This window comes from Condylostylus longicornis, unplaced genomic scaffold (assembly GCF_029603195.1).
Source record: "Condylostylus longicornis isolate FDR11 unplaced genomic scaffold, ASM2960319v2 ptg000133l, whole genome shotgun sequence".
NCBI classification, from domain to species: domain Eukaryota; kingdom Metazoa; phylum Arthropoda; class Insecta; order Diptera; family Dolichopodidae; genus Condylostylus; species Condylostylus longicornis.
Genome location: NW_026578101.1, coordinates 90,001 through 102,162, shown reverse-complemented (window position 1 = coordinate 102,162; position 12,162 = coordinate 90,001). Strand labels below are relative to the sequence as shown.

The 12,162-nt window shown below is 23.8% G+C and overlaps 1 pseudogene; it reads left to right on the top strand.

Moving 5' to 3' along the window:
- Positions 1-11,113: 11,113 nt before the first annotated feature.
- Positions 11,114-12,162, top strand: part of LOC129614974 (putative nuclease HARBI1) — a 10,371-nt pseudogene continuing 9,322 nt past the window's right edge.

Sequence of the window (12,162 nt, the reverse complement as noted above, 5' to 3'; positions counted from 1 at the left end):
GTGGCAAAATAAATTGGTTCGGAATTTGCTCTATTATCATAGAGTAATATAAGTATTTGATTTTCAAATAAACAAAGAATATTGTAAGTTTGCTCGACATTTTTATTTTAGCTGTCAGCATTTACTTTTCAATTAAAACTCCACCACGAGTAAGTTTCGAGCCTTCACGTACTTGAGGGCATTCAGGAAGCCCGGTCGCGAAAGATTAAGCGAATTTTTTTAACCGTTCGGCAAATTATAAAAGGATTTTTCTTGGAAGAATAAAAGTAGAAAGCCTTTCATATTTTTTTATCTCTACAGATATGTTTACATGCCCAATAGGACTCGAAAACTTGCTTTTGAATGTTGTCAATTTTAAAATCAGGATCATTAATACAGTCACCACGACCAAAGTCAATTGCGGTTTTCAAAACTGTAATTACTTCGGTTTTCAAAGTAAGATCTGTTGATACTTGTTTATTTACTATAGGACCAATTTCTATGCTTAAAAACACTTTGAATCCGTTATATTAATTTCAAATATATTGCAATACCTCTAACATCCGCCACAATCATTTCAGCTCTCCTAGCAAGTTCCAAAATTTTTAACGTACAATTATTAAGCGTGGATAAAATTTATGTTGGATAATTTTTGCATTATTCCAACATCAGCATATTTAAAAACAATAATAAATTATTGTCTTTGTAAAAAATACTTCCTTCGAAATAACAAAAATGTAATAAATATTCGAAAATCGAAGAAATTTAATCTCACGGAAATGAGTAATAAAAAGTATAACAAAATATTGTTATTCCCAGATGTACCAATTTTATTTATTGAAAACCCTTGCAAATTATAATAATTTGAATTTCCTAACAAAATGTGTTTTATTAGTCATTTAGAGTAATAAAAGTGTTGCTTTGTAATACAATAATTAGAATAAAAACTCTTGTTAAACACAAAAATTTGATCTTCCTAATAACATGTGTTTTACAAGGGCGTAATAAAGAACACTTTGTTTAATAATACAATTAGACCACAAAGGCAAAACAATCTAACATCAGGTAGCTAGCCACATGTAATTTTAACATGGGAACTCCGTCAATTGAAAAAAAGCATTTGTCGCAGGTAAATCACAAAATTACCTACAAGGTTATTTGTTAAATAAAAAAATTCAAATCTTAAACATGAGATATTTGGGTAATTAGAGCATTAAAATACAGGTAACTTGTGCAGATGTTTTATGTTTTGGGTTAAAAAATACAACTATCTTACTTGTCGTTGAATATAAGATTTAATTTTAACTATAGTGAACAAGTTTTAAACCATGGACATAAAGTACCTATCTACACAAAGTACCTATTTATATATCACATAAAATAATATGTTTAAGTGTTATAAAATATTTTTTATAATAAAAAACTAAAAAATATTCTATACTGATCATGTATTATTTCGAACACTAAACGCTTAATTTTGATGTATTGTTCTTATTTGCACGCGTTATAAAAATCTAACTCAATATAAGAAGCCTTTTGGAATATTTGCAACAATCGCCTAACTCGAGATGACTTTAAAAAACCACCAATTTTTATTTTACACAAATCGCTTATGTTGAGTTAGTATTTAAAAAAACTTAAAATTAATTTTGCAACAAAGGCTTAACTCGAGATAAGCGGTTATAAAAATTCATACATGAAAAAAAAATGTCACTAATTTTGATTTGCAACAATAGCCTATCTCGAAATAAGTGGTTTCAAAAACATAAAAAAGATGTTTTCTGCTCTTAACTCAATTTAGGCGATTAGTGCAAGTGCACTTAGTTACCATTTCGAGTTAGGTCATGTGTGAATTCGACAATAACTCCGGCTACAACACTCGTAGAACCACCAAGTTTTGCGAGCATATGAAGCTCAAAACGGAGAATTCGCTGGTAAACATATCTCATTTTTGTCTTAACTCGAGTTAGGCGGTTTGTGTTTGAGGCCACTGATTTATATAATTATTTTTCGTTGTTATTATTATTTATATTATAATGATTATTATTATTGGTATTATTAATGTTATTATTGTTACTAATAATATAATTATTATTTTTATTATTTTCATTATTATTATTATTATTATTATTATTGTTATTATTATTATTATTATTATTATTATTATTATTATTATTATTGTTTTTATTATTATTATTATTATTATTGTATTATAGTAATAATTATTATACTTTTTTTCTTTATTATTACTTTTATTATAATTATTATTACATTTATTATTATTATTTTTGTAATTACAGTTATCATTATTACTTTTATTATAATTATTATTACATTTAATATTATTATTTTTGTAATTACAGTTATCATTATTACTATTATTCATATTACTGTTATTAATGTTATCATTATTATTGTTACTATCATAACTATTAACATTGTTATTATTTTTATAATAATTATAATTATTATTTTCATTATTATTGATGTTATAATTAGTATTATTATTATAAGTATTATAATTATTTTCTTTATTATTGTTATTATTATTGTTATTATTTTTATGATTACTGTCATTATAATTTTATATTATACTATCTTATAATTTTATTTATTATTATTATTATTATTATAGTAAAAATTATTATAATCATTATTTTTATTATAAATATTATTATTTTTATTATCTTTTTTATTATTATTACTAATATTATTTTTATTATTATTTTCATTTTCATTATTATTATTATTATCACTCATTTTATTATTTTGATTATGACTATTTTTGATTATTATTGTTATTATTACCATTATTATTATTATTATTATTATTGTTATTATTATTATTATTATTGTTATTATTATTATAATTATTATTCTTATTTTTATTATTATTATTTTTAATTCCATTTTTATTATTATTGCTACTATAATGTTATAATAATAATTTTATCAGATGTTATAATAATTATTTTATCACCATTATTAATATTATTGTTATACTTATTACTATTATTATTAATATTTTCATTATTACTATTATTAATATTATTATTATAATTATTATTATTATTGTTATTATTATTATTATTATTATTGTAATTATTATTATTATTATTTAGAATATTGTTATTATTTTTATTATTTTTATTGTTAATATTATTATGATTATTATTTTTAATATTATTATTATTATTATTATTATTATAATTATTATTATTATTGTTGCTATTTTAACTATGATTATTATTATTATTATTATTATTATTATTATTATTATTATTGTTATTATTGTTACTATTATTATTATTATAGTTATTTTTATTATGATTATTATAACTATTATTAATTATAATAGTTACTTTTATTATTTTTACAATTATTATTATTATTATATTTATCATTATTATTATTATTTTCATTAAGATTATTATTATTATTATTATTATTATTATTATTAATATTATTATTATTATAATTATTGTAATCATTATTATTATTCCTACTATTATTATTATTATTATTATTGCTGTTATTGTTATCATTATTATTGTCATCAGCATTATTACAAGTATTGTTATTATTATCATTATTATTATTGTTATTATTATTATTATTATTATTATTATTATTATTATTGTTATTATTATTATTATTATTATTAATGTTATTATTATTATTATTATGACTGTTATTATTATTATTATTATTGCTTTTATTATAGTTATTGTTTTTATTTCTATTGCAATAACAATATATTTTATATTAATATTATTAGTATAATTATTATTTTTATTATTTTCTTTATTATTATTATTATTATTATTATTATTTTTATTATTATTATTATTATAATCAGGATTATTACAATTATTATTTTTGTTGTTATCATTATTAATATATATCATTAATGTTATTATTATGATTGTTATTATTACTATTATTGCCATTATTGTTATTATTATTATAATAATAGTTATAATTATTGTAATTATTGTCTTCGTTATTACTTTAATTATAATTATTATTATTATTTTTATTATTATTATGATTTTGATTATTATTATTTTTGCCATTATTTTTATTATTACTATTATTAATATACAATCAAGGGAGCAATTAGATGTGGAGTTAGAAAGATTTATTAAAATCATACAAAGAGCTGCATGGAACAATACAAAAATGTCAAAGTACAAACCGACAGTAAATAGCTGTCCTCGAGAAACAACTGATTTAGTAGGTGAAAAGAGAAGGGCCAGACGTATATGGCAACGTTCGTGTCACCCTGATGATAAAACTGTTTTAAACAGACTTCCCCAGGTGCTTAAAAAAAAAATCCAAGAATTTATATCGGCAACATACGAAAATTATATAAAGAACTTGTCAGCTACGAGGGAAACGGATGATTCCTTATGGAAGGCGGCAAAGAGCAAAAAGAGACCGATTAGGCACGCTCCGCCACTGATGAAAGCAAATGGCAGTTGGGCGAGGAACAATATAGAGAAAGCCGAATTGTTTGCTGATCACTTGAAAAACATATTCACGCCAAACGGAATAACTTCAGATGTGGGTTTGGTAGAATCTATCGCGAATGAAGCAGACAGCATAGCTCCACTTACTCAATTAGAGGTTGCGGAAGGGATAAGATCCCTGAAGTTGAAAAAATCGCCAGGTTTTGATCTTATTACTGCGGAAGTACTGAGAGAGCTACCAGACGAGGCATTGAAACATCTGACGAAAATCATGAATGCAGCTATGTATTTAAGGTATATTCCTTGTGCTTGGAAAGTCGCGGAGGTAATTATGGTTCCCAAACCCGGGAAATCCTTGAGGGAAACAAAGCCTTAAAGGCCAATTTCACTGTTACCAATGATGTCTAAGCTTTTTGAAAAGCTGCTATTAAGGAGATTGAAGCCAATAATAGAAAATAGGGGCCTATTACCGAACCATCAATTTGGTTTTAGAAGAAACCATTCTACAATAGACCAGGTCCATAGAATAACTAATATTATAGAAAAAAGCTTGGAAAATAAGGAAATCTGCTCTTCTATGTTTCTAGACGTAGCACAGGCATTCGACAAGCTGTGGCACAGGGGCCTTATACTTAAGTTAGGGCAAATGTTACCATCGTCATTTGTAGAAATTTTGAAATCTTACTTAGCTGATAGATTATTTAGAATTAAACAAGATGCTGAATACTCCACGCTAAGAGAAATAAAGGCAGGTGTCCCTCAAGACAGTACATTGGGCCCAACGTTGTACCTGCTTTACACGAGTGATTTGCCACAAATATAAAATGTTACGATAGCCATACCTAGGAATGACTTAAGATGTCAAGCTAAGGTGGAAAGAGCATATAAAGAAGAAACACATAGAATTAGAAAATAAATATAGAGAAAATTATTGGCTCCTAGATCGTAGGTCCAATTTGGCAATTGATAATAAAATATTAATTTATAACCAAATCATTAAACCAATATGGCGATATGGCATTCAGCTGTGGGGTTGTGCTAAGAAGACTCACATTAACAAAATTCAAACCTTCCAGAATAAAGTTCTACGGAGCATGGTAAATGAGCCGTGGTATATGCGTAATAGTGATATTCACAGGGACTTAGGAATTCCTTTGGTTGTGGATGAAATTAGGAGTTGTGCTACAAAACATAGGGCTCGTCTAGAACAGCATGTAAATATGGAAGCAGCTCGGCTGGTAGACAATGGCGTTGTGACAGAAAGACTTAAACGAACAAGACCATTCGATTTAACATGAAATACCAATTTCCTTATGGAAGGTATTTAATTCCTGCACGGAAAAACCAAGTTGGCGCAGAGGTAATAGTTGGTTTGTAGGACCAGTTTTATCCGTTCAGAATTTAGGTGATTATTTAAAGCAGGAGTCACGCTCCTTCGTCCCTCAATGTCGGAGGAAAAAGGCAGATAGAGCCGTCCTTCTTCGTCTCTTTCGAGATTTTTTTTCACCTAGTAGAAAAAAAAAATTATTAGTTTTATTATTATTATTGTAAGTATTAATCTTATTATTATTTTTAATATAATTATAATTATTACCACTAATATTTATATCATTATTTTTCGTTGTTATTATTATTCATATTATAATGATTTTTAATATTGGTATTATTAATGTTATTATTGTTACTATTATATACATTTTTGTGTAAATAAAGAGAAATAATCAACCGATTTCATTGAAGTTTAATATTTGAATTGATCGTATTAAAGCAATGAACATGTAAAATTTTTTTGGAAAGATCAGGCATCGGCAACTAGACGTTTACTATGGTCCAAATATACATTTTTGTGAATATAAAGAGAAATTACCAATCTATTTCATTCAAATTTAATATATGAATCCCTCGTATTAAAACAATGAGCATATAAATTTTTTGGAAACATCAGAGCTCGAAAACTGATTTGCGGGCCGATTTAACATTTTTCACCATATCTACAGAACGAATTGATGAAATTTCATGAAATTTGATATTTCAGTTCTGGTTGTTACCAAAACTAACTGGTGGGCATTTCAGGGAATTCGGATAGCACAAAACGAAACTGTACTAAGAGCCAAATTTACATTTTTCTAGGTAGTTTAACTATAAGCTTACAAATGTCCTTAAAATTGGAAAAAAGTACTTACAGACATTTTTTTAATATTCTGTAACACTTTCACTCAACTAGACAATACACAATGCGGTCGGTTATGTGCTAAACACATCAGATTTTTTTTATTATGATTATTATTATTGTTATAATTAATGTAATTATTATTGTTATTATTATTATTATTATTATTTTTATTATTACTATTGTTTTTATTATTACTATTGATTATTAATATTATTATTATAAGTATTAATTCTTATTATTATTATTATTATTTTCGTTATTAATATTATTATTATTATTATTATTATTATTATTATATTATTATTGTTATTATTATTATTTTACTATTATTTTTATTATTATTTTCATTATTAGTATTATTATTATTATTACTATTATTAATATTACCTATATTGCTATTATTATTATTGTTGTTATTAAAAAAATAATTATTATTATTTTTATTATTATTATTATTATTACTACTTTTAATATAATTATAATTATTACCACTATTATTATTTTTCGTTGTTATTATTATTTATATTATAATAATTATTATTATTAGTATTATTAATGTTATTATTGTTACTATTATTATAATTAACATTATTTTTCGTTGTTATTATTATTTATATTATAATAATTATTATTATTAGTATTATTAATGTTACTATTGTTACTATTATTATAATTAACATTATTATTATTTTTATAATAATTATTTTTATTATTTTCATTATTGTTATTATTATTCTTATTATTATTATTATTATTATAATTATTATTGTTATTAGTGTTTGTATTATTATTTTTATTATTTTTGTTGTTATTATCATTATTATTATTATTATTATTATTATTATTATTATTATTATTATTATTATTATTATTATTATTATTATTATTATTATTATTATTATTATTATTATTGTTCTTATTATTTTTGTTATTATTATTATTATTTTTATTGTTATTTTAATTATTTTTATTATTATTATTATTTTATACTCTTATTTTTATTATGATTATTATTATTATTTTTATTATTATTAATATTATTTTAATTAATATGATTTTTATCATTACCATTATTATTGTTACGATTGTTATTATTTTTATTATTATTATAATTATTATTGTGGTTATTGTTATGATTATTGTTATTAATATTATTATTATTATGTTATTATTATTATTATTATTATTATTATTATTATTATTATTATTATTATTATTATTATTATTATTATTGTTCTTATTATTTTTGTTATTATTATTATTATTATTATTTTTATTGTTATTTTAATTATTGTTATTATTATTATTATTTTATATTCTTATTTTTATTATGATTATTATTATTATTTTTATTATTATTAATATTATTTTAATTATTATGATTTTTATCATTACCATTATTATTGTTACAATTGTTATTATTTTTATTATTATTATAATTATTATTGTTATGATTATTGTTATTAATATTATTATTATTATTATGTTATTTTTATTATTACAATTATAATTATTTTTATTATTATTGTTATTATCATTATTACTATTATTATTATTATTATTATTATTATTATTATTATTATTATTATTATTATTGTTATTATTAATATAATTATTATTATTATGATTATTATTTTTACTATTATTGTATTTAATATTATAAAGGTGATTTTTTAATGTTTTTTATTTTTTCGTGTTTTTTTGTTTTTTTTTTTAAATAAAAAAAGAAAATTCGTCTTTTTTTGTTTTTTTTTTTAAATAAAAAAAGAAAAAAGTAAAAGACAAAAATAAAAATATTCCTGTGTTTGCTGTTTAAGCGTTAATATAATAAAAGTGAAAACTTTATGAAATAAAAACAAAAAAACTAAGTACATCTAAATGTATCAAAAAAAACAATAACACAACCAACAAATAAAGAAAAAAGAAGGGAAAAAAATAAAAAATAATATTAATAAAATCATTATATAAAATAATTAGTGTAAAAGATCATTTCCTATATTTTGATGCATTGCAACAAATGTTAAAAAATTGACAGACAGCAAAAGAATTTCGAATGCAAAAGTTGCAACAATCTTTTTATTCAAGCTGTGTTTCAGGCATTTTGAAAACGCGATTTATATGTTTTTCCCGATATTATATTATATTATATATTTTTCCCGATATTCTTGATACGGAATATTCTTGATATATAATCGCGATGGATACGGAGAAAGTTTACGAAATATTCGCCGAAATAAAACAAATCCATGAGCTGGAGCTAGAGCAAGAGAATATAACCTTGAAGAAAAAGGTGAACTTTTTGAGAAATAAGGTTAATAATTTGGAGCAGGAGGCGTTGGTAAATGCTGTAGACCTTGTTAATATGCCTCTGCTAGAGAATTTTCACTCTGTAAAAGCAAAATGTGACTTATTAAGAAATTTCCTTGATACGGTTGTAGGACCGAAGGATATCGACAGCCATCAAGTAACCCAGATAAACCGAAATATTGCAGGCAAAAGCGGAAATTATGGTACGTTTAACTTAGTGAGAATTTCTTTTAAGTGTAGTGAATTTAAGAAAGATATATTATCTAAAAGTAAAACTGTAAAAAATAGGATTAAACATGAGAACACTAATATCTATATTAATCAAAGCTATCATCTAAAAATCGACTTATATTTAAAAAAACTAAAGAACTGCGAAAAAACAATAAATTAAAGTTTGTTTGGATAAGAGAATATTTAACTAGTGCGCCGTTAATAATAGTTTTAAGTGAGATAATGATTTATACCGCAGAACAATCCAATTTTAATATTCCTGGGTATTTTTTACATTGTAATTGCAACGATAATTATGCTTCTGGTGCTATTGGAGTTTATATAACGAAAGATTTTCCAAACTTGTGTACCTCAATTTCTTTAAAAACTGCTGATATCATCGAAATCAAATGTACTTTTGAAAATGTTAATTTTATAATCTTTTGTATATACAGGTTGAATAACACTAATTTTGATTATTCTTTATTTTCTAATCAACTCGATGATATTTTATTAAAGGAAAAATCAAAAAATGTTGTTGTAATTGGAGACTTAAGCATCGATATTTTGAAAGAAATTTTTATGCGAGTATTATCAATGCACGGGTTTTTACCTTTGATAGAGTCGCCTACGAGTGTTTCTGATTTTAGCAGTACATACTCGTACATTGATCATTTTTTTTTGAGGAAACAAAATCGTTTTGAAGGCTTTGACCTGATGGCAGAAAATTTTAATTTAGGTATTACAGATCATAATATGACTTTGTTATCTTTAAATCATTATAATCTGCCTCCACGCATTTCTGATTCAGAAAATGTTTCTCGTAAGAAAATTAACTTTCCGAGACTGTCATTTCTTCTTCAACATGAAAGTTGGTATACAGTTAAAACAGAAGCAAATCTAAGTCTTTCTTATGACAAATTCATCGAACTACAAAATTTTCATATTTTTAAAAGTTCCTTTGAAACAAACTAAAACCTTGGATGACAGATTAGCTTTTAAATGAAACTAAGATCGAAAATAAATTAGCCTTGAAATGCAGAAAGGATCCCGACAATGAAACTTTAAAAACTGAATTTAAAGCCCTCTGCAAAGTCATAAAATCGAAAGTAAAAATTTTGCGTGATACATGTTATACTTTTGAATTGAATCGTCATTCTGGTAACTCTCAAATGGAATAGAAGGTGGTCAATGATATTTTAAATAAGCAAGTTCCTAACATTAGTATAAATAAAATAATTTGCAATAATCACTGACGATAAACAAATTGCAAATAAATTTAATGATTTTTTTGCTGAATCGGCAAAATTAATTTCTATTTTATCGAGTATTGGCAAACTTTTCGATTCAAACGAAATTAATCAAAAAAGGAATGTTTAATTAATTGAATAAAATTAATTTCTTTAGAAATGGGCAATTTGAATTTCTCGCTAGCAAAAGCACAGAGGATGCTATTTTGAAATTGAGTCCCAAATTATATTCAAGTCTAAATTTAAGTAACCACATAGCTGCTCTGTTCATAGATAGGCACTCGATGTCATCGATCATGAAACTTTAATTTCAAAATTAGAAAGAGCTGGTTGCAGAGGTTTTATGTTAGATTTTATTCGTTCTTGTCTTCAAAATAGAATTCAATGAGTAAAATTGAATAATCTCTTTAGTGAAAGCTGTGCGATAAACACAGCGGTCAGTCTTAGGTCCGTTGTTGCTCTTAATCTATATAAATTCACTTTTCAATCAATCTGTCAAAGGAGACGTAACTGGGTGTGCTGACGATTGTGCATTTGCATATAGTGAAAAAAATTTTAATAGCTTGAAAGTCAGCCTGGAATCGGATATTGACTTGATTAGATCTTGGTTCATAAATCATAGACTTGAAATTAGTAATAAGACTAAAGTAATGACTTCTTAATCAAAAAAGGAAAATATTTCCGATTTGCATTTAATTTCTCATTCAGCTGATTGCAATAAAATGACTTGCACAATTGTGTGCTGTATTAGAAATTCATCGGTAAATCAAAATTTTAGCTCTTCTTCAGGTTGCTTTTGAATTGAGTCTTTAGAAATTATACTTAGGAGTACTAATTTTGTTTAAGAAATTTTTATTTTCTAAGGAATTTTTGCTAGAACGGCCTACTTTTAAAAATTTATAATGCGATAGTTCACTGTAAACTTCAATATGGTATAGTATCTCGAGGAGGGATTTATTTTAATTCTATTGAACTTTTACTTTTAGGTTAAAAATGTTTTCCTTCGAGTTATTTATAGAAAGGATAGGAGGTCCCATTGCTTGCCTAATTTTGTATATTCTAAAGTGTTTCCTCTAAGAAATCTTTATGCCTATAAATTAGCTTTTGCCAAAAAAAAAACTCAATGCTTATTCTTAGGTCCAATTTATACAGCCTAAGAGTCAACAATTTAAATTTGGTAAATATTCCTTTAAGTCGTAAAACCCACTTTAAAAAAATTTTTGATACATTAGCTCCAGTTTACTTTAATAGGCTTCTTCCTAATATTAAGGCAATTCACGATATTGGAAATTTCTCAAAAATGGTAAAAAGCTGCTTTTTGACCATTCATAATCGTATTAAATAGTAATTCCGGTAGCTTCAATTTTAACTATAGTTCTTTCTACCTCCTCTTTTGAAAGAGAATGATAAGAGAGTAAATAATTTAACAGTGCCTTTTGCCATTTTAACACTATGTTCTTCTCCTTATCTTAATTTTTCTCTCCATCGTTATAAGAGTTATAACGAGTTCTGTTTTAGATTTGGAGCAATTCAGTTAGTCATATATTAGTGTTCTCTATTGAATGTTCAAATGAAGTCATAGCTATATACAAAAAAATTATGTTAAGGCGATTTATGTTCATAACCAATCTGTCACTCAGCTAATGTCTGATATAAACCAAAAATATTTGCTTTATGTTTGCACCTCACTATATCGTCAGAAAACTTTCTGTGGATTACTCCAAATTATATCTACGGACTCTTTGTCTCTATCTCTTTCAAACCCAGTAGT